This window comes from Carassius auratus, unplaced genomic scaffold (genome assembly GCF_003368295.1).
Source record: "Carassius auratus strain Wakin unplaced genomic scaffold, ASM336829v1 scaf_tig00030164, whole genome shotgun sequence".
Classification (NCBI taxonomy): Eukaryota; Metazoa; Chordata; class Actinopteri; order Cypriniformes; family Cyprinidae; genus Carassius; species Carassius auratus.
This window is the reverse complement of record NW_020525830.1, coordinates 29,981-55,099: the sequence shown is the minus strand read 5'-3', so window position 1 is coordinate 55,099 and position 25,119 is coordinate 29,981. Positions and strand designations below refer to the sequence as shown.

General features: G+C 36.9%; 1 pseudogene; it reads right to left on the bottom strand.

Annotated features, from left to right (window-relative positions):
- The window catches only part of LOC113080036 (cadherin-11-like), a 55,311-nt pseudogene extending 33,096 nt beyond the window's left edge, over window positions 1-22,215 (bottom strand).
- Between the last annotated feature and the right edge of the window lie 2,904 nt (window positions 22,216-25,119).

Sequence of the window (25,119 nt, the reverse complement as noted above, 5' to 3'; positions counted from 1 at the left end):
TTAAAGACTCCGTTTGTCCATTGTTTATTTCTAAAGTTACACGACAATGTATAAAGGGCTCCATTACCTTCTCTGTTACATTATGGCCCCGTAGAAACAGTTTTTGTAAAAAATAGGCTAACGATTGCGTCATAACCACTCGCCTCTCTGTCGCAATTAACTTAATATGGCGTACTGGCGTTACATTTTAAAATACTATACAAAATAATTAATCAGAATACTTACTCCTGCTCACTCACGCCAAAGAACTCCCCGCTCAAGCTCGCCGTCTCTGCAAGATTAACGATGGCAGTTTGCACGCACAGCTACTAGAAGATTTACATCTGTCAGACAGGTTGCTGACGTTGTCAAGCTTCGTTTGAGTCTGAGCGTTAGAAACGGAAGTGCTAAAAAACACTAAAAATGGGCTTCACTTGTCTCAATTGAGTTCCAATGGGGTCGCTGTGTCCATTTCTTTTACTGCCTATGCCAAATACAAAGGTGAACAGAAACAAAGACGAGACGTAGTAGCCTTGATTGAGACTATTATATTTTATATTTATATTCGATTTAAACCTCAATCAATAACTTAGTTATGGATCATGATTATGCTTTGCCTGCATGTTCTGTGAAGCGCAAACGCACGGGTGAAATAAATGACCCGAGAAGGTTTTGGGACAAGAGAAGCTACAAGACACAGGTAAATATTGGAGTTGCATTTCCAAGATAGAGAGAGCTTCGTGACAAGCTGAAACTACAGAGAGAGGCCGAACTCGCTTGCATTCTGATAAACAGGTATGCATCTATTCAGCTAACTGTATCTATCCGTATATTTTGTGAAACGATGATGTCTTGTGTAAAACGCAGACGGACTAGCTCTCATGTAAATCTACATTTGTTCTATATCTAGCTGAATAAAGTAGCTTCAAATGCAGTTCTCTAACTTGTTCGATATCATAGTATAACGTAATTATAATTATTAACAAAAGGCGGCCGTGTTTTTTAACATATATTACTACTAGCTAGATGGAATATTGATTTGATAGGGGTCTCATAATTCATATAGACGGTTTCATCGGGCGCACATGCCTGGACCTAAGTTAACCTCCGGTCTGTGTTGTGTATATCGGTCTGGCTGCGGTGCCTTCTTCAAACGCAGTTAAAGGCAAGGTGATGAGTAGACTGAAGTTGGGCTCAGGTGGTTGTGCTGCGGGATGTGTTTCCCATACATTTATTTATTTTTGGAGACTCACCACAATTTTAAAACTGATTTTTTTTTCAAAAAGGCTTCATTGAGTAACGTTAAGTACTGCACGTTTAATAATAATAATTCCTTACATTTATATGTTAAAATATCAAAGCGAGGCACAGTTGTTTTTATATCGCTGTATTTCTGAAGGAAGACTTGCATGTAATATGCCTGATAGCAGCCTATGAGCGTACCATCTCTGCTTCGTTTACAGCTGTTACTGGGGAAACCTCTATTTCTCGCGCTTTATGTCTATGCTTTAAAACATCTACTGTTGGCAAATAATGAATTGCATTTTCATTAAGTCCGTCTGACCCTCGCAGCAAACATTTTGTTTGTTATCAAAAAATATCTACTCTAGAGGGACTTGGCTGTTGCTATTGATTCTATTTGGAAGTCTACCGAAAGTTAAGTTAGGTCCACAAAAGCGCTCATGCGCAGTAACGTTTGTTTATGTTGTTGCCGTTGAAACCGTCTATATCTCTCCTTTCGAAAAGACGTGATTGTCAAAATACTAAGTTAGAATGAGTGAGGAATGATAGGGAGTTACAGAGCGCGTGTTCCAATGAACAACAACTCCTTACGCTATTTCCCGACGTCATCAAAGTACGTCTTATGTTATTATTTTGATTGAGTGACCCCTGGTGGCCAAAAATTCCATACTGCGCGTTTAAGTAGTGTTTAGTAAAGGAGTTGTATGTCATTTTTTGAATGTACTAAAGCATAAAAATATGTTTGCAGATATTTAAGAAAACATACAAAGTGCACATACTTGTTTCTCAGAAAAACAATGCTACAGCCACTACTATGAAGTGTGCGCTCCATGCCGTAATGTCTATTTATTTGTTTTGGTCTGTGTGATTTCACCCGCTGCTAATTTACCCAATAGTATTCAACACCCCAGGTTGCCAGTTGGTAGAAAACACAACATATGAAGCCATTCACACAGAACGGGTAATTTTGTCTAAAAACGAATGTTTTTCTAAAAAATGTGGTGCAGGTTGCCTCCTCCGCCAAGCTGCCGTCAAAGAAAACATTTGCCATGTCAACTTGCTACTGTAAACCTTACATTGTCAGATGTGTTTGTTCCTATTGTGTGTACTCAACCTAGCAACCCGCATGAATCTGAGGAGGTAGAGTGTGAGAAACTAACCCTCCAATATTTTGAATTATGACTGCAGTACCCATTTCAACCACTTGCTGTCAATATAATATACTGTATAACCTTTAAAGGCACAATATGTCATTTTCACCGCTACACATACTATTCAAAACAAACAAAGTAAAAAGGCACAGTTTGATGATGCTGTGATTGAGTGTGGAATCATGGGAATTGTTATCTTCATCCCCACAGCCGATGCAATCCAGCGGGACTCGAGCACTAATAATATATTAAAGATTTATTACCATCACTGTAGTATGAAGCAGGGTGGAGCTGAAAGCCATGGAAGTGAAATGAGGCCACATGAGCGACTGCTAAAGAGAGACGGGTGCGACCCACAGCCGACCACTTCATGTGTATGTGGGGTAAAAGCAATGCTGTTTTATACCAGATACACTTGAGTGTGTTGAAAGTTGTGTTATAATGCTACTCTGTGCATTCGTCACGCATAACATATTAAAGCGTCTTTGGTATTTCCATGTATTATAATAAATAAAACTGGAAATCGAGGGTGTATGACATTAAACATTCTTGGAAACATTTGGGATAATGTAAGTACACAAGTCAGCAAAATATATTACACTGTTCTAGTGGTTTTCGGATACTTTAATCAAAAAATCTTTCATATTGTGCCTTTAATGCTAAAAGAGGGTTTGAGCTGTTGCAAGCTGTACGTAAAACGTGCCTTTTATAAACTAACCTTGAGAGACATAATATAAAATGTTGCATTTCTAATCATAAAGAATAAAACTGAACACATACCTGACTGTGGGTCCACGGTGAAGTACTGCTGGCCTTGAACCACTGAATACACGAGTTTGGCACTACTCCCATACGTTGGATCATCAGCATCTGTGGCTGTCACTTGAATAACCGACGTGCCTAGGGAAAGAGAGAGAAAGAGAGAGAGAGAGATGAAATAAAAGGTAGTTTTGACAAAGTCAAGGTTCAATGAGCATGTGACCTTCCGTCTTTTCTCCCAAACCGAGCTGACAGCAGTCAGAGATCATTTGCGTGTGTGCAGCCAAGCGCAGTACCGATGTTGGCCATCTCAGGCACGGTGGCGCTGTAGGGGCCGTCCTGGAACACCGGTGGGTTGTCATTGATGTCTTGCACACGGATGATGAACTGGGATGAAGGCTCCAGGGCTCGGCCGGTCTGCCGGTCTGTTGCCGTGGCGATAAGGCGGTATTGGTCCTTTTCCTCACGGTCTAGGGGTTTGGTGACGTGGATGTTCCCTGTTCTGCTGTCAATAACGAACACCGAACCAGCCCCCTCACCTTTTAATATGTATTTGGTTCGTCCATCACCCCTGTCCACACTCGAATGAAGCTGGAGGAATGCATAAATGATAGAAAACACAAAATATATATAAAAAAAATCTCAAAATCGTCAACAAATTCCATTTCTTAGAAGTCTCTATGCACAGTATTAGGCACTTATAATGCTGTATGTATTGTATTGCAACTGCTTTTACTTTCTATGATAGGCTATATAATGTAGTAAATTCTTATAATTTGGTTGAAGACCAGCTTATCAGTATACTTTATCGTAATTCATTTATTTAAAAAAAACATATTATTCCTCTCTGCTTAAAGAATTACCATATAAAGTGTAAGTGTCAATGTAAGTGATTCATTCATATTAATATTTATATGATCTGTTTTTTTTTTTTTTTTTTTGCATGCTGTCATTTAATATTAGGGGTGATTGAACATTCAGACTTGTATTAGATTAAATATTATAATCAAGTCTCTCTGTTACTGTTAGCACATATACTGTACTGTCGAAAAGTTTGTGATCTGTATGATTAAATAATAATAATAATAATAATTTTATTCAGCAAGGATGCATTAAATTGATCAAAGGTATCAACATGTATCATGGTTTCCATAAAATAAAATAATAATAAACATTTTTGGAAATCGATAATAATCTTATATTTCTTAAGTAGCAAATCTGCAAAACAGAAAAAGCTTTGCATCACAGGAATAACTTACAATTTAAAATATAAATTATTTTTTTCTGTATTTTTAATCAATAAAATTCAGCCTTGGTCAGCATGAGAGACTTCTTTAAAAAACATAACAGAAATATTACCAAACCAAAACTTTTAAACAAATTTCTTAAGCCATATACACCTATACAGTATATTCATAAATCTTTCCTGCATACCTGAAAGATGGCAGATAGATCTAAAGTAGACTTTGAGATATGAAAAGCAATATTCCCTAAATTTATAATGCATTTTATTCACAGGCACTACAGCAGGTGTTACCAAATCTAATGCTATTTTCTCACTTGGCTAATATTCTTCTCTAAAAACATCCCGTGAAGATAATGACTCAAGAGACAGACTGGTTCCATGTGAATAAATAACTCATGAGGTAATGAGATGTGTTTGTAGTTTTCTGTAACTGAGATCCTCTAAGGCCAAACCACACAAATTTAATATCAGAGTATAAAAAAATGATGTGAAAAACTGTCCGTAATAAACTAATGGCTTCCTCGTTTTTGCAGCCAGTACTAATAAAAAAGCATTTCCCTTTTAATACTTTCTGACAAAGTCATAATTGCTCTAGTTGAGCTCTGGGCAGACAGACTGATCCAGGATCACTGTGAAAGGGCAGCGTTCACCAGGGGCTAAAATGACCTCACTATCCAGATATCCAGTGTGCCTGATACGAGTCACTCCAGGTGTTTTTGGACTGATAGGGGGTTGATGATTGGCCAGGCAGAAAATTCATTAGCTCAGCCGACCAATAAGGTCACGGGGAACTGTGAGGAACATGAACATAAATGTGTCAAATAAACCTGTAAAACCAAACATGCTTTGGCTACAAAGAACAGAACAGAATACAAGCTGCACAGTGTTCACTGAACACCGCAGTCTACTTTAAATTTAAATATGATACGCATAACCAAACACAGCCTGTCATCCCTCCAAATAAATAATGAAAAAAATAGTTATTTAGCATTTTTAATCCAGAAAATCATTTTAACTCTTGGCAGTCTGATTAAATAATGATTCAATGACATAAAAAATCTTGGTTGATATTATATATACACATACACACACACACATTTACCCGGGGGAAAAAAGACCTAAACTGTATAAGGACTTCACTGACACAAAAGAATCATTGAATCCTTTATTGAATTGGTTCATTTGTATAACCTGTAAAAACAAACTGATTCACTACAGTTAATCAGATTTTTACAACGCTACATACAAAAGACGTTTTTGATTGTTCTCTCTATTTGACTAGCAGAATTCTCAAACTTTAAAAGCAGTAGCATTAACTAAATAAACAAATTATTTCATATAAAGCACACATTTAAAACTATCATTTGAATTTTTAAGCTGCGAATGAATGGTTAATAAAAAAAAAAAAAAAAAATGCTTTCTAGCTGGACCATTAACAGTCATTGCCTGGTTTTTAAAAAATGACCTGAATTACCCCCCCCCCAAAAAAATAAATAAATAATATATATATATATATATATATATATATATATATATATATATATATATATATATATATATATATATATATATATATATTTTTTTTTTTATCTTTTACAATGGCTTATGGTTGCTGGACAATTTATGGTTATTACTTCAGATGAAATGAAAACTTTAAATTAATATTAAATTAATCATATAATTATAATAATAATGATTAATTAATAAATGATTAATTAATTAATGGTCAAATATAACTTAATTATTTATTATTAATTATTATATTAATTAATTGCTGCTCAATTGTTTTTTTTGTTTTTTTACAAATTTAACATAAATAAAAATAAAACACAATCATTTGACTTTTTCCTCAAATTGTGAGATATAAAGTCAGAATTGAGTCTGAACTGACTTTTTATTTCTCGTAATTCTGACTTTACATCTCACAGTTATCAATATATACCGTCAAAATTGCAGGATTTAAACTTGCAATTGCGAGTTATAAAGTCCAAATCTGAGGCGGGGGGGAAGACTTATATTTGTGGATTTATTTCTCACAATTCTGAGCTAACTCCCAATTGTGTTATTAAGTCAGAATTCTAAGGTAAAAAGTCAATGATTTTTTATTCAGTGGTGGAAACAGCCTTCCATATTATCTGGTTCAAGCTGTCTTCAAAAAAAGAAAAAAACTACAACAACATAACACATAAAACATAACATTACATTACACATAAAATAAATAATAAAATAAAGCTGAATTACGGTCACAGTATTACGGTCACTGGTCTGGCGCCGGCGCCGATACAGGATGGCTGCCTCCGTGACGAGCTCCGCATATGTTTTTGTGTTTTTGTTAGTTTGTCCTGTCTTTAGTTATATTCCTGCCATCAGTTTCACCAGGGAAGAACTGCTGAACATTCGGCAGAACACACCACAGGATATTTTACCGGATTTCAATTATTCAGACGTTTTACTGAACGTTGTTATCGGAGGAGCGGCGGCGCTGATCAAGCGCTTCAGGACGCGCAGACGGGGGAAGCGAGCGGGAGCGCTCGTCAGACACAGGAAGCGCGGATTTCGAACGCCGTTGCCTAGCATCCCTCTGGCAAATCTCCGCTCTCTACCCAACAAAACGGACGAACTCCTTCTGCTCTCTCGGACAAATAAGGATTTCACACACTCTGCTGCTCTGTGTTTCACGGAAACCTGGCTGAATGACACCATACCGGACAGCGCGCTCCATCTGCCGGGCTTTCAGCTGTTTAGAGCGGATCGTGACACAGAATCAACGGGGAAATCGCGTGGCGGCGGGACATGCTTTTACATCAATGAACGGTGGTGTACAGATGTAACTGTGTTAAAGAAGACGTGCTGCTCAAATCTCGAAACACTCTTCATTAACTGCAAGCCGTTCTATTCGCCGCGGGAGTTTCACTCGTTCATTCTGGTCAGTGTTTACATCCATCCCCAAGCGCATGTGAGCTCAGCTTTACAGAAACTAGCTGATCAGATCACAGAGACAGAACAACAACACCCGGACTCTGTTTTAATCATTCTCGGGGACTTTAATAAAGCCAATCTGTCCCGTGAACTGCCAAAATACAGACAGCATGTTACTTGTCCCACAAGAGACAGTAATATATTGGATCACTGTTACACCACAATAAAGGATGCATTTCACTCTGTTCCACGAGCAGCTTTGGGACGTTCTGATCACCTTCTGGTTCATCTAATACCGTCCTACAGGCAGAAACTAAAATCAGCTAAACCTGTATCAAGGACTGTAAAAAGATGGACTAATGAAGCAGAGCAGGATTTACAATCTTGTTTTGACCTCACTGATTGGAGTGTTTTTGAAGCTGCTGCCACCGATCTGGATGAACTCACAGAGACCGTAACATCATATATCAGTTTCTGTGAGGATATGTGTATTCCTACAAAGACTCAACTAATTTACAATAATGACAAACCGTGGTTCACTGCAAAACTCAGACAGCTCCGTCAGGCCAAAGAAGATGCTTACGTGAAGGGGGACAATGTCTTGTATAAACAGGCTAAATACACATTGGAAAAGGAGATCAAAGTGGCAAAGAGGAATTATTCTGAAAAAATAAGGACTCAGTTCACTTCCAACGACTCCGCATCAGTGTGGAAAAGTCTAAAGAAGATCACCAATTACAAGACACCACCCCCCAGCACCGTAGAGAATCAACGACTGGCAGACGATCTGAACGAGTTTTACTGCAGGTTTGAAAGAACACCCATCACCTGCCCTGAACGCCTCCCCCAACAACCATTCACACCCTTCACAACTCCTGCAACCAGCCCTGAATGCCTCTCCAAACTACCGTTCACACCATTAACAGCTCCTGCAACCCATCCTGAACACCTCTCCAATCAAGCACTCTCACCATTCTCACCTCCTGCATCCCCCCTCTCCCCCACACCTGCAATTCAGATCAGCGAGGATGCGGTGCGCCAGGTCTTCCGGAAGCAGAAAAGGAAAAAAGCACCAGGCCCAGATTGTGTTACACCAGCCTGTCTGAAATCCTGTGCTGACCAGCTGGCCCCCATCTTCACACAGATCTTCAACAGATCGCTGGAGCTGTGCGAAGTCCCTTCATGCCTCAAACGTTCCACCATCATCCCCATCCCTAAGAAACCCAAAATTACAGGACTAAATGACTACAGGCCTGTGGCTCTAACGTCTGTAGTCATGAAGTCATTTGAAAAACTGGTGCTGGGCCACCTGAAGGACATCACTGGGCCCTTGCTGGATCCTCTTCAGTTTGCCTACAGAGCAAACAGGTCTGTGGACAATGCAGTAAACATTGGACTGCATTATGTTCTGCAACACCTAGACAGACCGGGGACTTATGTGAGGATCCTGTTTGTGGACTTCAGCTCGGCCTTCAACACGATCATCCCAAACCTCCTCCTGCCCAAACTAAATCAGCTCTCCGTGCCCACCTCCGTCTGTCAGTGGATCAACAGCTTCCTGACAGACAGGCAGCAGCTAGTGAGGCTGGGAAAATACACATTCAGCTCCCGTACAATCAGCACCGGAGCTCCCCAGGGCTGCGTTCTCTCCCCACTGCTCTTCTCCCTGTACACTAATGATTGCACGTCTAAGGACCCCTCTGTCAAGCTCCTGAAGTTTGCAGATGACACCACACTCATCGGCCTCATTCAGGACGGTGACGAGTCTGCTTACAGACAGGAGGTAAAAGAGCTGGCTGTCTGGTGCAGTCTCAACAACCTGGAGCTTAACACCCTCAAAACAGTGGAGATGATCGTGGACTTCAGGAGAGACCCCCCTGCACTCCCCCCACTCACCATCATGAACAGCACTGTGACTGCAGTGGAGTCATTCAGGTTCCTGGGCACCTCTATCTCTCAGGACCTGAAGTGGGACATTCACATTGACTCCATTGTGAAAAAGGCCCAGCAGAGGTTGTACTTTCTCCGCCAGCTGAGGAAGTTTAACCTGCCACAGGAGCTGCTGAAACAGTTCTACTCCACCATCATTGAATCCATCCTCTGCACTTCAGTAACTGTCTGGTTCAGCTCAGCTTCTAAATCTGACCTCAGAAGACTACAGAGAGTAGTCCGGACTGCTGAGCGAATCATCGGTTCAACCCTCCCATCTATTCAAGAACTGTACTTATCCAGAGTGAGAAAAAGGGCTGTCAAAATCACTCTGGACCCCTCACATCCAGCACACTCCCTCTTTGAACTGTTGCCATCTGGTCGACGCTACAGAGCACTGAGCACTAGAACGACCAGACACAGGACCAGTTTCTTCCCTCAGGCAATCCATCTTATGAACAGCTTATAATAACGGCGGACACACTACACTTTATATTTATATACACACACACTTTATTTATCTAACACACATACTTAGTATACACTTAAATTTTGCACACAATATATATGTACATACATAACTTCATTTTGTAATATACTTGCCTACAATTGTCATTTGTATATTGTTATTCACTCTCTACTTATTTGTATTTTTTATTCTTTATTATGTGTTTTATGTTCTGTCGCTGTCATTCTGTTGTACTGCGGAGCTTCTGTCACGAAAACAAATTCCTCGTATGTGTACATACCTGGCAATAAAGCTCATTCTGATTCTGATTCTGATTCTGAACAAATGTAGTGGCACTGCTATGCTTAGTCTGACATTACAGGCTACTTACAAAAAGCTGTAAACTAATGTAGATTGAAGCAACATTCTCTGGATCTCCCCTTCACCTACACACACACACACTCACACACATAATGGTAGTCTACATGTCCATCTGTTTTTTCCTCATGTTCTCCTCTCAGCTGTTTGCTTCTTTGTCCATCTGTTTCACTCTCTCCCTCTCTCTTTCTTTCTGTTTGTCCATCTGGGTAACCCTCATCTAACACCCCTCTGTCATGTTTATTCATCCATCTTCCAGTCTTATGTAGCCCGCACGTTTTCGACAGCTCATATTCCGTCTTTGTCTGCATCTGTAAGTGTGTGAGAGGAGAGTTTAACAGGAATTAAGTTATTATTTCTAAGCTGGGTCAGTGTGCGAGAGAGAAAGTGAGCTGATTATTCATCCTTCAGTCTGGTCTTCTTATCTTTGTCTTGTTCTTACAGTTTTTGGAGTAGTACTTTAGTACAGAAGGAGTGTGTGTGTGGTCAGAAGAAGACTTTGCAGTGGTTTCCCATCCTGTGATCAGACTAACGCTCGGCATGCTGGGAAACTGAAGTGGGTTGAGGGAGCCTGCGATTAAAGGAGCTCTTAGGTTCTTTCCTCCTGCGTCTAAAACCTCTTACCCCTGCTTTTAGTCTTAAAACAGTGACACCTTTCAGTCTTGTTCCTTTCTTTTTCAATTCTTTGACTCTCTCCAACCCACTTCTCTGTACTTTTTAGACTCTCAACTACCATGGCGTCAAACACATTCCCACATCCTCAATCCTGCACAAATATACAGCAAGTACAGACATACAGCCAGCCCTGTGGTGCACATATACTAGGAAATGATCAACTGTAAAAAAAAACAATGCTATTAAAAACAATAAGACTATAAAACAATACATTAATTGTGCTTAAAGTGCTTTTTTGGCTTAACTATTCTAATCTGTTTGCTATTTACTATTATTTTCTATTCTATTCTTATTATTCATTATTATTTAAGTTTTTATTAGCCAATTTTTTCTTGCAGAAACACACACACATAAATATATACTGTAGAAATACATGCATTGCTGGACCCGTCTGGATTTAGCGATCTGTGCATTGATCATCCCTCATTATCATGTGCATTTTCTCTCATCACCTCATAAACACCAGCACTGTACTGCTGTGCATCTGACAGCATGTATATTTAAATCTACAAATTAGCTCTGAAAATACCATAATACACACAAACACACAGACACACACAGACAGATGCATTTGCATACGTCAGACCGGAGCTGTATATTCAGAGATGGCAGCGCTCAGCCATAGCAGAATACGAGTGCACAAGCTGTCAGAATGTTTTAAATAAGTGAGGTAAGAACATGGATTCATAATCCCATATTAACACTCATTCTTCAGTGGAACACACACTCACTGGAGGAACAGCCCTGCATTTATTCACACAGGTGCTATGTTTGCAATGCTATTAAAAAATATATATATGTGTGTGTGTGTGTGTTAAAGTATAGTTCTGAATGAGCAAAGACGAAAATGTAAAACCTATAGTTTAGCTCAAATTACACAATAAAATGGCTTGTTTAACTATCTGGGACTTCTTTCGCAAAATGGTAACTTTGCATTTTCACAGTCTGATCAAACATTTTGTCGAGAAGGGAATGTTAACAATGATGTTTTATATAATTTCCAGTTCAATTTACGATCTATTTAAAGTAATTAAATTGCAGCATAGTCTATGAAAAAGTAATTAGTTATACAAAAAGATGCAAAAAAAAAAATGTGACAACAACTTTTTAAATGCTATTGAGAAGACTTTTTAAATGTCCTTGAAGGATGTGTCTGATGCTCATCAAGGCTGCATTTATTTGAACAAAAAATACAGAAAATATTGTAAAATAATATTACAACTTAAAATAACAATTTTCTATCTGAACAGATTTGAAAAAGTTATTTATTCCATTGCTGTAAAGCTGAATTTTCAGCATCATTACTCCAGTCTCGCATGATTCTTCAGAAATCATTCTAATATGCTGATTTGATGCTCAAGAATCATCTTTAATTATCAATGTTGAAAACAGTTGTGCTGATGCGTATTTTTGTGAAAACTGTGATACATTTTTTCCAAGAACCAGGTTAGAAAGTTCAATTATGATGTAATATTATAAACGTCTTTACTGTCACTTTAGATCAATTTAATGTGTCCGTGTAGAATAAAAGTAAAATTTCTTATTATTAACCCTACAGTTTAAAATGGTATAGTGTACATTACTAACAAATCAATTAAAAAACAACAAAAAAGTTTTTTAATGATTAATGTGCACATGCATGCACACATAAGCTGATGTGATTTAAGATGACACAGAACTCAAGTAATTCATTGCATACTGTAGGTTGACATTTAAAGAGTGTTGTAAACACTTAAAAAAGTAGTAATTTACATAAACGATCTGAACAACTCTGAATTTCCTAAAGTGGCTTGAAAGGGAGACTTGAGGGAGAGTGTTTCATTATTTCCTCAGCTCGCTAGACTGTAAAAGATGTGTGCACAATACAACGTGACATTAAAAACCAGCAATGTGGCATTTTGTCACACAAATTACTACTAGATGAGAAAAGTAGCATGTTTTTGGAAACAACAGTATTTTGAAAACAGCTGAACTGTTGTTATGCTATTGGATACATTAGCTGCTCTTCAGCATTGCATGCACTGTAAAAAAAATAATAATAGTAAGTCCCGTAAAAAATGGTAATTGACTGGCAGCTACGGCTGCCAAACAAAAACTGTAAAATGCAAATAAAATATCATAATTGAAACAAGGAAAAATCTGTAAAATATATTTATTTTTTTCTGTAAAACCTTTACAGAGTGATAGTATGGTATTGTGAACACTGCCTGAGACACTCGTAACATCCACTGGTTGGTTGAAAATTTGAGAGGCATGAAGGCTTTTGATCATAATAAGAGCTCTGAGGTACGCCGAGTGCTTTTCTTTAATGCACTCTGAAGCCATTTGTACTCAGAGAGAGAGCATGCATGTGTGACACTGAGAGGCAGAGGAGTCGTCGCTCTTCTGAAGAAAGAAAGAGAGAATAACACAGAACAAAGCATCTGAGTAGATCTCAAAATCAGCTCTAATAGATATTAGCACCAGTCAGAGCGGCAAGACCAAGAAAGAAAATTACCACAGAAAAACTCTAAAATCTTCCGAAAAGCTTTCCCAGAAGAGTGGAGGCTGTCATTAACTGCAAAAGGGGGACCAAATTCATTATAATGTCTATGTATTCATGATGTCTGTTGATGTAATGGTCAGGTGTCACAATACTTTTGCCCATATTGAGCATGTTCTGATAAATGAGCAGATTCTCTTTCACTTCAGACATAATTTTACTTTTTTTTTTTTTTTTTACAGGCAAAATATTGCTAACATTAGCCAAACTCTTGTTTGAGTTTGTGCAGCAACATTTCAATTTCACATATCAATGAGGATGTCACTACGTGACGTGACTGATAAATATAAAATGCCGCCCATTGTGAGCTGTCTTAATATAAAAAGACATAAAAGACACACTGTGATGTCGCACACAGCCTGCCTTGGCTTTTATTCAAAATCTCATTGGTGGTACCTTACGATCTGACAAGCAACCGCCGTGACAGACAGAAAACAATTCAATATTCCTCCTTGTTTCATTTCGGAAGATTGGAGCTTTTGTAATATATTTGCAAACCCGCTGACAGTGGTCTCAAACCCCACACACTGACAAATGTTCTCTGAACTTCAGGGAATTCATCCTTGAATTCCTAAGAGCGTGGAGCTTAAGACAAATTCAGCCCCGAGTGATGTGAAGTGGGAAAGATTTACACTTCCTGCAGTCAGAGAGACTTCCTGTCCTGAGGGGGTCGCACAGGAGGCACGCTTGGTTGATTTTGGGAGGCAGTAAAGCAAACATTGGTGTGTGTCAGACGAGGAAAAGAGCACGGCATCAAAGAGCAGCTTAGAGGAGCCTCTCTTTCTCTCTCTCTGTGGTGAGCTACATGAAGCCGCGGGCTGAGCGGTCTGCGTTCACGCGTGTGTGAGTTTCAGAACACAGCATGAGCATGATGTCAAAGCGCATTCACTGCCTATTACTCTAACCAGTCAAAACATGCACACTAACACAGACGTGCACTTATTTAAAGTCAAAATGGACCCTATTGACTGGTCTGGTCTTATTGTGCGCAACTCATCAAAAAGCTCCATCCTACAATTTTCCCTGTTGAAATAATAGATCACAATACAGAAGTGAAACGGGAAAGGTTCGCAAAAGTGTACGTGTTCTGACTTGCATTTTCAAATGAAATGCAAAAATTATGTAATTGGTAAAGTTTTTTCTTTTTTTTCTTTTTTTACCATCACTGGCACATTTGCTCTGTAAATTAATTCATAAAATAATTAAATAATAATTAAATAATAAATAATAGATAGATGCATGGATGGATGGATAAAATCAAATTATTAATTTGACAAAATAAATAATAAAGATAAAAACAATGCACAAATGAGTAATACATAAATACTTTTGTAATAGTTGCGTATGAGTCCCTCAGTTGTCCTCCGTGTGAAAAGAAGGATCTTAAAATCATACAGTCATTGCTGGAAAGGTTTCAAATAAACAAAAGATGCTTGAAAACCAATGAATTTATGGGTCCTGAAGGATTTTTCTGAAGAACAGCAGGCAGTTTGACTGTTCAGGGCAAACAAGGGACTAAGAAACAACTATCACAAAAAACAAAACAAAAAAAACAATTGCTTGACAATTGCCTGAGATTAGACTCACGCAGTATATGATTTGGTTGAAGAGTTGTTTTTATTCCATTACATTTCACTTCGAGTCTTCTTTGGTGTCTTTCATCAGATTGCTGTTGCCGCCACTTCACGTCATGCCTAATAACACCCTGTACCCACGGTAAAATCATGGCGCTTTAGCTGCTGACAACATGTCACCGAACAACACCGAATAAGAGCTTGTGCTCATTTTGCACAGAATGGAAAAGCGAGCTGAAGAATCTGGATGAGACAGTGGTTGAGCAGACGTGGGCAGCAGTTTGTGATGTTTCTTTCTGCACACACGTTCCCCTGTCTTGGCCTTCTCTTTCATTTGCTGATTATCTGATTGCAGCTGCTAGTCTGAGATGCATCGTGTCTTGTAGAATCATTTGTTATTATATTTTTTAAATGTGTATTTTATTTAAACATTTTTTTAAACATTTTTTTAAACAGATTCTCTTATTTTTATTGATACTTTGTAATAAGATAATAACACAAAACTAAAATAAAGCAATAAAAAATACAGTATCAAGCTTCATGTGTCTTGCAGAATCATTTGAAATTTTATTTTAAAACCTTTTTTGAACAATATTGATGCATTTTTAAAATAATAATAAGAAGACCATCTATATTATACTATATGGCAATTTAATACAAATAAATAATATAAAATAATATAAATAAAATAATCTGCCGGATGATTGGATTTTTTCTTAATATTTTTTTAATAATTATTATTATATTTTTATTACGTGTTTTCTGATGTTGTTTCTGTAATGTTTCTTGATGCTGTAGAATAATCATCATAATAAAAAATATAGCAATAGATGTAAATAAATGAAAAGAGAATTACTAAATTATTTATTGAATGGTTTTAATTAATCAATAATTTATACATTTTAAAATACATTTATTTAATTATTACTAATCACTAGAACCTTACTGAATAAAATATATATATATTTATATATATATATATATATATTTCCTTTTTTAGTTTCTGAGTGATTATTAATTTATCATTTTCTTAATAATTAAAACTGCATTGCAGTTGCTAGTTTGACTAGTTGCAGTTTGTCTTGAAAGTATACACACCAGAAGAAGGTCGTAAATGGTCGAGTTGAACACTTTACTTTATTGGATTTAGTGCCTTTATAATGCACATTTTGGCAAGTAATCTTTCTGTATTTAGAAAAAAAAGAGTAATATATCATTATGCAATTTTGAACACATCTGAGATTAAAACTCTGAATACTAGTGCTGAAGGAGGCAGTGTGCATTCTGTCATCCTGCCATTAGTTGGCAGGTTACTGTTTAGCTTGAGCTATTACTGAGGAGGGAAAGTTAGAGATGGTTCTGGCGGCCCTGAGCTAGTAGTGCTGGGTTTATGAATGTTTTCTCAGGCTTGGCACTTTTGGAAGCTTTTGGCAGCTCTTTGCTGTGTGTGTGTGTGTGTGTGTGTGTTTGTGTGTGAAGCTGAGGGTCATAATTGAAGTGTAGGCAGTAAGCCTGCCCATCACTAGACCATGAGCAGAGCTGAAGCCAATCTTAGCATGTGGTCAGATTCAACACATGGTCTGTAAGCAGAGCAATACAGTTCCTGGACAACATGTGTTCTGTGTACATATCTGTTTCCTATAGTGATATAGTCACTATAGGACTATAGATTCTTATAGTCTCTGTGTATTCTTTGTAAATTTAGGAGGAAACACAATGCATTAAGAGCCAGGGGTGTAATGCATTGTGCATTAAATTCATTAAAGAAAAAATCACTTGACAAAATCACTAAAACTTAAAATAAAATTAAAATCATAAAAAAGCTATAAAGTATGAATTAATACTACAATAGTATACATTGCACACTAGACAAAAAGCAGCATCATGTGTTGCAGGTGGAAAAAGCACAAGTATCACACAAAAACACTTTGTTCTGCTCGCACAAGGCTAAGTTCAGTCAGCTCCAAATGAGGTGCAATCTCCACTAAGTGGCAGTAAAAATCACTGCACAGTCAAAAACAATGTTAAAAAAAAAGTGACATCAATGGCTTTATACGATAAAAAAGATGCAACTGTGCAAACTGAAAGATTAGATAGAGCGACGTTTGTCATGCAAATTCTCTTCATGTAGCCTAGGCTTTATCAAGGCCATAGGCAATCTATCTTCATTGAAAGTTTTGTTTTGGGCCGAAATGAATGTAAAACAATTTGTGGCGTATAGAGGAATGGAAGAAGGATTTGTTTCTTACAAACAAGCAGCTTTTGACTTCTCAAGAAGTTAAAGGGATAGTTCACCCAAAAATGAAAATTGTGTCATTAATGAATCACCCTCATGCTGTTCCAAACACGTAAGACCTCCGTTCATCTTCGGAACACAGTTTAAAGGAGGGGTGAAATGCTCGTTTTCACTCAATATCCTGTAATCTTGAGTACCTATAGAGTAGTACTGCATCCTTCATAACTCCAAAAAGTCTTTATTTGTATTATATTTATAAGAGAAAGATAGTCTGTACCGATTTTTCCCGGAAAAACACGACCGGCTGGAGGCGTGACGTGTGGGCGGAGCTAAAGAATCACGAGCGCCAGTAGGCTTTTGAGTTGAGAGCGTTTGGAAGCTGTGACACAGATCCAGAGGCTGAAATTTAACAAGAGCAGCATCAGCAAAGGCGGTATGCTATGTGGTATGTACTGAAACTCTATATATTTGCTTAGCGGTTTTGGAAAATGACTAAGTTCCACTTTATGTCGTCTTTTTTTTTTTTTTTTAAGCTGTACATGTGGAAAGTGCAGTTTGATGCCAACATCGCATGTTGTTTACTTGATGTGCTTACGCGCTGATAGCTAAGTTAACAACACAGAGATATCTGAAGCAGTTTTACTCACCGCCTGTGGTTCCAACACACAATCGTGACCCTTTTCCGTTGGGACTGCATTATCTTTAAGAAATAAACGATGTGCAATCCGAAATGCAGGGAACAAACAAAAACACTTGCACAACTCCGTTGATGCTCTGTAAAAATAAACTCCATCCACTGGTCCCTTAATGCTGTTTCTCTTTTGGTAATCTGTGCAGGGTTGTCTTGCCCTGACAACCAAAAACACAATTCTTTTGTGACTTTTCGCGACGCTCTCGCTCTGATCAGTGAAATGTCTGTGCTGCTCAGCCTCGCTATACGGGAGCGCTCGCTCTTCCGGCAGAAGTGCTCTTAGGACCCATATAAGGAAATTCCGCTCCATCTAACATCACACAGAGCCATACTCGAAAAAAACTTTCCGAAACTTGTGACAAACCGGAAGAGGTTTTTTTGGAACAAAAATACTCCTTCAAACGTACAACTTAATTTTTGAAACTTTGTCCATGTTTAGCATGGGAATCCAACTCTTTAACAGTGTAAAAAACTCAGTATGCATGAAATAGCATTTCACCCCCCCTTTAAGATATTTTAGATTTAGTCCGAGAGCTCTCAGTCCCTCAATTGAAACTGTGTGTACGGTCTACTGTCCATGTCCAGAAAGGTAAGAAAAACATCATCAAAGTAGTCCATGTGACAACAGAGGGTCAGTTAGAATATTTTGAAGCATCGAAAATACATTTTGGTCCAAAAATAGCAAAAACTATCATTCTATGTAACGAATCTTTTTGAACCAGTTCACCAAATCAAACTGAATCGTTTTAAATGGTTTACGTCTCCTATACACATTAATCCACAAATGACTTAAGCTGTTAACTTTTTTAATGTGGCTGACACTCCCTCTGAGTTCAAACAAACCAATATCCCGGAGTAATGCATGCACTCAAACAGTACACTGACTGAACTGCTGTGAAGAGAGAACTGAAGATGTTGCTAAATTTCTCCAAATCTGTTCTGATGAAGAAACAAAACTACAAAGAATCAAACAATCTACTGTACATCTTGAAAGGCAAATCTTCAGCAAATGTTTATTTTTGGGTCAATTGTTCCTTGAACAAGTTGCACAATCAAAAAAGAGATAAAAAAACTCAGTTTGTAGGGCAGAATTGTTTAGATGAACTACAAGTGCAGCAAAAGTACTTGATTTGAAGCACCATCTTGAACCTCAATCTGTATTTCCGCATCCCATTTTCTTTGTTTCATTCACCTCCTCTCAAATCTGTTATATAAATCTCCTAATCACCCTCTCTCAGATTTGTGCTTTAATTGCTCTACTGCAGTCATCTGTACACTACAATGTTTCACTGTGGGAATGAAATGAATCCAATATGCAAAAAGAAAAAAAAGAGAGGCTGTAAAAAAAAAAAAAAAAAAAAAAGATTGAAATTTGGGAAACGATCTCTGATGAGTTTCCCAGTAGGAAAAGTCCCCCCTCACTCCTCATTTTCTTTCATCCACACTGTTGTACACTCTTCTCCTTGATCTAGCCATTTCTCTCTCTTTTTGATTCTCTGGTGTCCACATTTGTTCTTTCAGAAACACCACATGCATATCTCTCCTACGCTTGTTTCTTCCTCCACTAATGAGTTAAAATGAGGCAAAATGCACACATTCACACACATAGTATGTGAACACTTGATTTCTCAATGATAAAAACTGATTTTGAATAGTTGCTTCCAATATGCATGTCTACACTTGGAGGTCACTGTAGCGTCTAAATTGAACCAAGTGGCTCCTTTGTGTTTGTAGTGAAAAGGCTGTGATGGGTACAAATCTCTTAAAGGTGAAGTGTGCCATTTTCTGCACCTCTAGCACTGATTGGACAACAACAACAATGATTGTGTACACTACAGTTTGGGGGCTTTAGGATTTTTCAAATGTTTTTGAATGAAGTCTCTTATGTTCACCAAGAATGCATTTATTTTATATTTAAAAAAGTACAGTAAAAACTGTTATTTTGTGAAATATTATTACTATTTCAAATACATTTTTGCAGGTGCTAAGACAATTGCAGGTGGTAGAGAGCATTTCTAGAAGGCATTTTATTGGGGGGAAATTTATTTTGCAGTTCTGGCTTAAAGGTGATACTGCTGTCTTTGTGATTTGATTGATTTTTTTGTTTGTCTTTGGGATAATAATTTTTCATATAATGTGAAATAGAACCTGTGTTAACACAACAAAACTGGAGCCACAAATAACTACTATCTGCTACTATTGCTAGTTGATTGCAAGTGGTAGAGAGAAGATTTTTTGGACAAAAAACGAAACAAAACAAAACCTGCTAAATTCAGTTAATTTTGTAAACGTTTAGGATTACACTTGTTTGCAGATTGGCCCCAAAGCTAACAGACATAGACTAAACTCTTGTTTTGATTTCATGAGGTCTAAGCCTGCACTGCTGCATCTAAGCTTATTTCTCATGTTAAACAACCCACATATTCAATTGCTTGACTATAAATCCAATAGGAAAGTTCCTAGCTCATAGATCAACATCAGTGCTTGTGTCTGGCCTTGTGTTTCGCCTCGCAGCAGTGCAACGGTCAAGTTCAGCTATGTCTCCGAGACAGCTGCCCTCCATTCAGCCGTAACTGATTCACAGTGAAGTTCTCTGGATAGCACACAGGTAAACGGCACATCGTGATGAAGGAAAACAGTGACAACAGCATGTCCTGGCCCATCGAATAAACATTTACTCAGAAACAGTGTCAGCACAGTGACAGGCAGAGAAGCGGATGCAACATTTATGAGGTGCGCTCTCTGGATCTCGTGTTGGTTTAGCGCCAGACTCTTTAAAGCCTTGTGTTCTGCTGGCAAACGTACTCAGTGTAAATCGCAGCTAATGCGATCCATCCAGTGCAGCTCATTACCACAGAGCGTGTGCGAGCATCTGGGTTTTTTAGTGCATGCCTTTGTCTGTGCATGTGTCTCTAAATGTGACCAGCGAGCATGTAATTGCGTTTTGCAGTCTTTTTTTCTGGGGACATCTAATAATTACTGTCCAAGTCCCATGTTTAATAAACTCTTGAGGTAATGCAATAGACTTGATTTATTTATAAAAGAACCTTCCAAATGGACCTTGTAAGCAACCGCTAAGCAACGAGGAGAGTGTAGGCATGTTTGCAAGCTTAAAATGTTTTGAAAAATTAAATAAAACCATAAAGGGATAAAAATTATGTGACCAAAAGTTTCATCATTTATTTGATAGAGAGAGAGAGAGAGAGAGAGAGATTGTAAAATTTTATATAAAAAAAGATTTTCTATTTGAATATATTTTAAAATCTAATTTATTTCTGTGATCAAAGCTGAATTTTCAGCATCATTCCTCCAGTCTTCAATGTCACATGATCCTTCAGAAATCATTCTAATTTGCTGCTCTAGAAAAAAATGTAAGAATTCTAAAAAAAATACACTGTTTTCAACCCTGATAATAATAATAATAAGAAACCTTATTAATAATTAAGCACCAGTAATAACTGATACTAATCAAACAATAAATCAGCATATTAGAATGATTTCTGAAGGACCATGTGACACGGGAGACTGGAGTAATGATGCAAAAAATTCAACTTTGCATCACAATGTAATATATATATTTCTTTAAATAAAATATCTTAAAATATAAAATTGTACAAATATTTCACAACATTGCAATTTTACTGTATTTTTGATCAAATAAATGCAGGCTTGGTGAGCAGAAGAAACTTCTTTCTTCTTTCAAAGTAGAACATATATGCATTTATTTCTTCTTGCATTTCTTTTTTTGCTCACAAAAATGAATGTGACAGTAAATGACAGAATTATCTTGTTTCAATGTTCTTCTCCTTTAGTCAATGAAAAAAAAAAAGTTTTGTCAATGCACATCTTTCCAAAGAATATGCATCACAATTCCTGTCACAATTCCTACCAAAACCTCTTCTGAAAAGACTTTCCTTTTCATCTTATGTAACCAAGCCATTTTATTTTTCATCACGTTTCACCAAATTAAGCTGGTCATTATTTTAAATAAACACAGGCATAACAAAAAATTATACAAATGTTCACCTCACCCGTCCAATCAGCACTGGTTCTGGTCCACTATATTCCTCTATCACAAAAAACTGGTTCCAGATCCAGCTTCTTCGGCTGCGGGATTGTGAAGGCATCTCATCCCGTCCAGTAAAGGTCCTGTGGAAATCACCACTGCTGTCTGATTCCTGATTTCCCATCATTACAGTTTTCACTTCCTGTCCGCCGCTATTTAACCCAGGTGGAGGCTTCAGAGGGTTCACACTGATATCCAATGGGCCATCCAGAGTGGATCTGTCAGTTTTAGTTTCCTCTACTGCAGGAGTTCGTTCAGTGGGAATGAAACGATCTTGGTCCTGGCTAAGAGTTAATAATGTCATCTTTGTGATTTCAGGGATACCTTTGGATTTGGGATAATAATTATTCATATTATGTGGAGTAGAATCTGTGTTCACACTCGTGCCATACAACGAAACTGGAGTCACTCTGATTTCAAATTCCAATTTTGCAGTTTCTTTCATCTGAGCATGATGCAGTCCTGATACAGACTCAATTGCATCTTTGTTTCTTTTTGGTGAAATCATCAAATGATCCTCATTTTTCTTTGCTAAACTTGGCGTTCCTGCTGTGTTGGTAAATGACATCTCACTTTGCCTTTCCTCCACGTCTAGAAGCTCTACCTGAAATTCTTTCCTTGCTCTTTCCTCACTCTTCCATCTTTTTAGATGAGCACTGCTTCCCCCGAGCTCTAAGCACATGCACAGAAAGAGCAATGCAGCCCAGATATGGCCACTCATCGTGCTTCACTTCGTTATTAGTGACAATGTTTGCCACAGGGGGAAATACAATAAGATAGACCTTCACTCATGCTATGTCTCGCAGTGTGGGAGGATGATCCATTCATCTCCTCTTCTAAATTCCTTATTCTTCGTGAGTCTCAGTGGTCATTTAGAATCTTATTAGATTTTTTGGATTATATTTCTCAGTTTAGGTCCAGTTAAACACAGATGGTGATTCCCATGTTTTTGGTTTGATCAGGGAAACCTGTTCAAAGAGATAAGGGGAAGAATCAGTGCTGATCAAGAGTAAACGTAATTGCCATTTGTGGTTAGGATTACTGAAAAAAATAACACATTTTCAATTAGGTAACAGTTTGCAGAGAATCATGGGTACAGAAATGTGCATGAGGGTTCATAAAACTTTCAATCACTTAAAATCTGGGCCTGTTCCAAAGAAGTCTTTCAAAGCTGAGTGGTTATTTTCCATTATTTGTCCAAAATAAGATAAATCAGTCTTTATTAAAGGCAAAGATGTGACACTTCCATTAAATTTGTTTTGTGTGATATCACTTTCTGAAATGTATGTACAAAACTACCTTTAACAATACATTTCAAATAATTTTTAAATAGATTCTCTGAAAAATCATGAAAATATGCAATTTTTTTTTCATGCCTTACAGTCAAATTTAGCAGATTAAGAACTAGGCAATAGTATAGTTTACATCATGCAATGATACAAGCAATCAAGCAGTTGAGATATTTTATATACTGTATTACCGTATACATATGCTAATTAAATTTTGACATGCATATATATGTAACTTTATATAAAAAAAACTGGGCGATGACATTTTGCGACCTTACAAGCAATCATGCAGTTGACATTTGCTTTATAGTATATATCACTTTATGCATGTATACTGTATATGCAGATGCAGTTGAACATATATCCATCTTTATGTAAAGAGCTAGGAGACAATATATATACTTTTTGTGATGAGATAAATAAATCTGTCAGCTGGGATTTTCCACGTAGTGTGTATTGCTTTACATGAGTGTTCTTTCTATATGCAAACAATAGCTGTGCAAAAATATTATTTTACATAATGTTTTTCTGCAATGATATAAAGAATCACAACACACAACAGATATATATTACTTTATATCTAATACTTCGTTTAAGGATATGCTTTATATTTATGTGAAATGGACAAAAGCAGGTAGCTTGTCTAGTCTGAACATGTTCAAAAAACAATCTCGCACCTTTCCTGCAACATCTTTTAACAGTGGAAGAAGCAAAAACCAATATTGCAATATTCCTTAAACTGCTCTTGGCCATCTCACAAACTTAATGTTCATGAAATGTAATTACTGGCTTGCATTTTAAGTGGCTAAGCACTTTGAAACAGTCAGGGTCTTGAAAATGTGTTGATTTGTGTGTTTGAGCATTTTACAGGGATGTTTTAAGTGTACGGACGAGGTTATTGCTGTCCATATTAAGGCTACAGTTTTACCATTTTACATTTTGGCAGCAAACCATATCCTCATTCACTTATTTTAGCACATTTTTAGAGGTCTTTTTAGATCTAAACTATAAACAGCTTAACCATTTCAACAAACAATACTGTCTTCTTTAAAAAATCTTTTAAATATTTTAAAAAGTATATATATATACTTCAGTAGACTTTTAACTTCATATTGAAATAACATACTTAAGTGCAAACTGAATGTAATGTTTTTAGACACTTAATTGCATTTTAATTGCGATTAAATAAAAATGTATTATAGTTTAAATGCATATTAAATGCAATTAGCTGAATGCAATTAACATCAAGGTTATGTGTATTTTTTATTTATGTATTTTTTAAGTTTTTGAAGTATGGTTAGTACAGTATCTTTTGTAAAATATACTTTTAGGTGTTCTGGAGCTTGTATGCCATGTATTTAAATATATTTATAAATACACATTGAAATGATTCAAATATTAAAATGTAAAATATATTAACTTATATAATAATAAATATAATATCAATAACACACTATAGTTAAAATTAAAGTCACTTACTTTACATTTACTTTTGTATGTTCGTCTACACATCATAACATGTTTAAATAAGGCATGACAGGATTAAATATATATATATATATATATATATATATATATATATATATATATATATATATATATTACATATAAGTACAGTTTTTTAAATATATACTCTTAAGATTTGAAATGCACTACAAGTGCACATTTATTACAATAAATCACCCTTCTTTTTCACACAGGTACACATCTGAATTATTTTAATTATTTTATCTAATCTTTACCGTACTTTAGCTTTACTGCATTTATAATGTTCCATTTTTACTGCATCTAAAGTATCTTACCTGTGCTGGTAAACTTTGTATTGCTTTCTCTAAAATCTTGTTGTGTTCTAAACAGTCAGACAGTTTTCCCTAAACAGATTAAGAACAGGAGAGAAACCAGTCAACCCTGCAGCTCTCCTCACACTTTTAGGCAGAAGATAACAGCACACTTTTAGCAAAGTATTCTTATGGCCATGGCACTGGAGCTAAATTT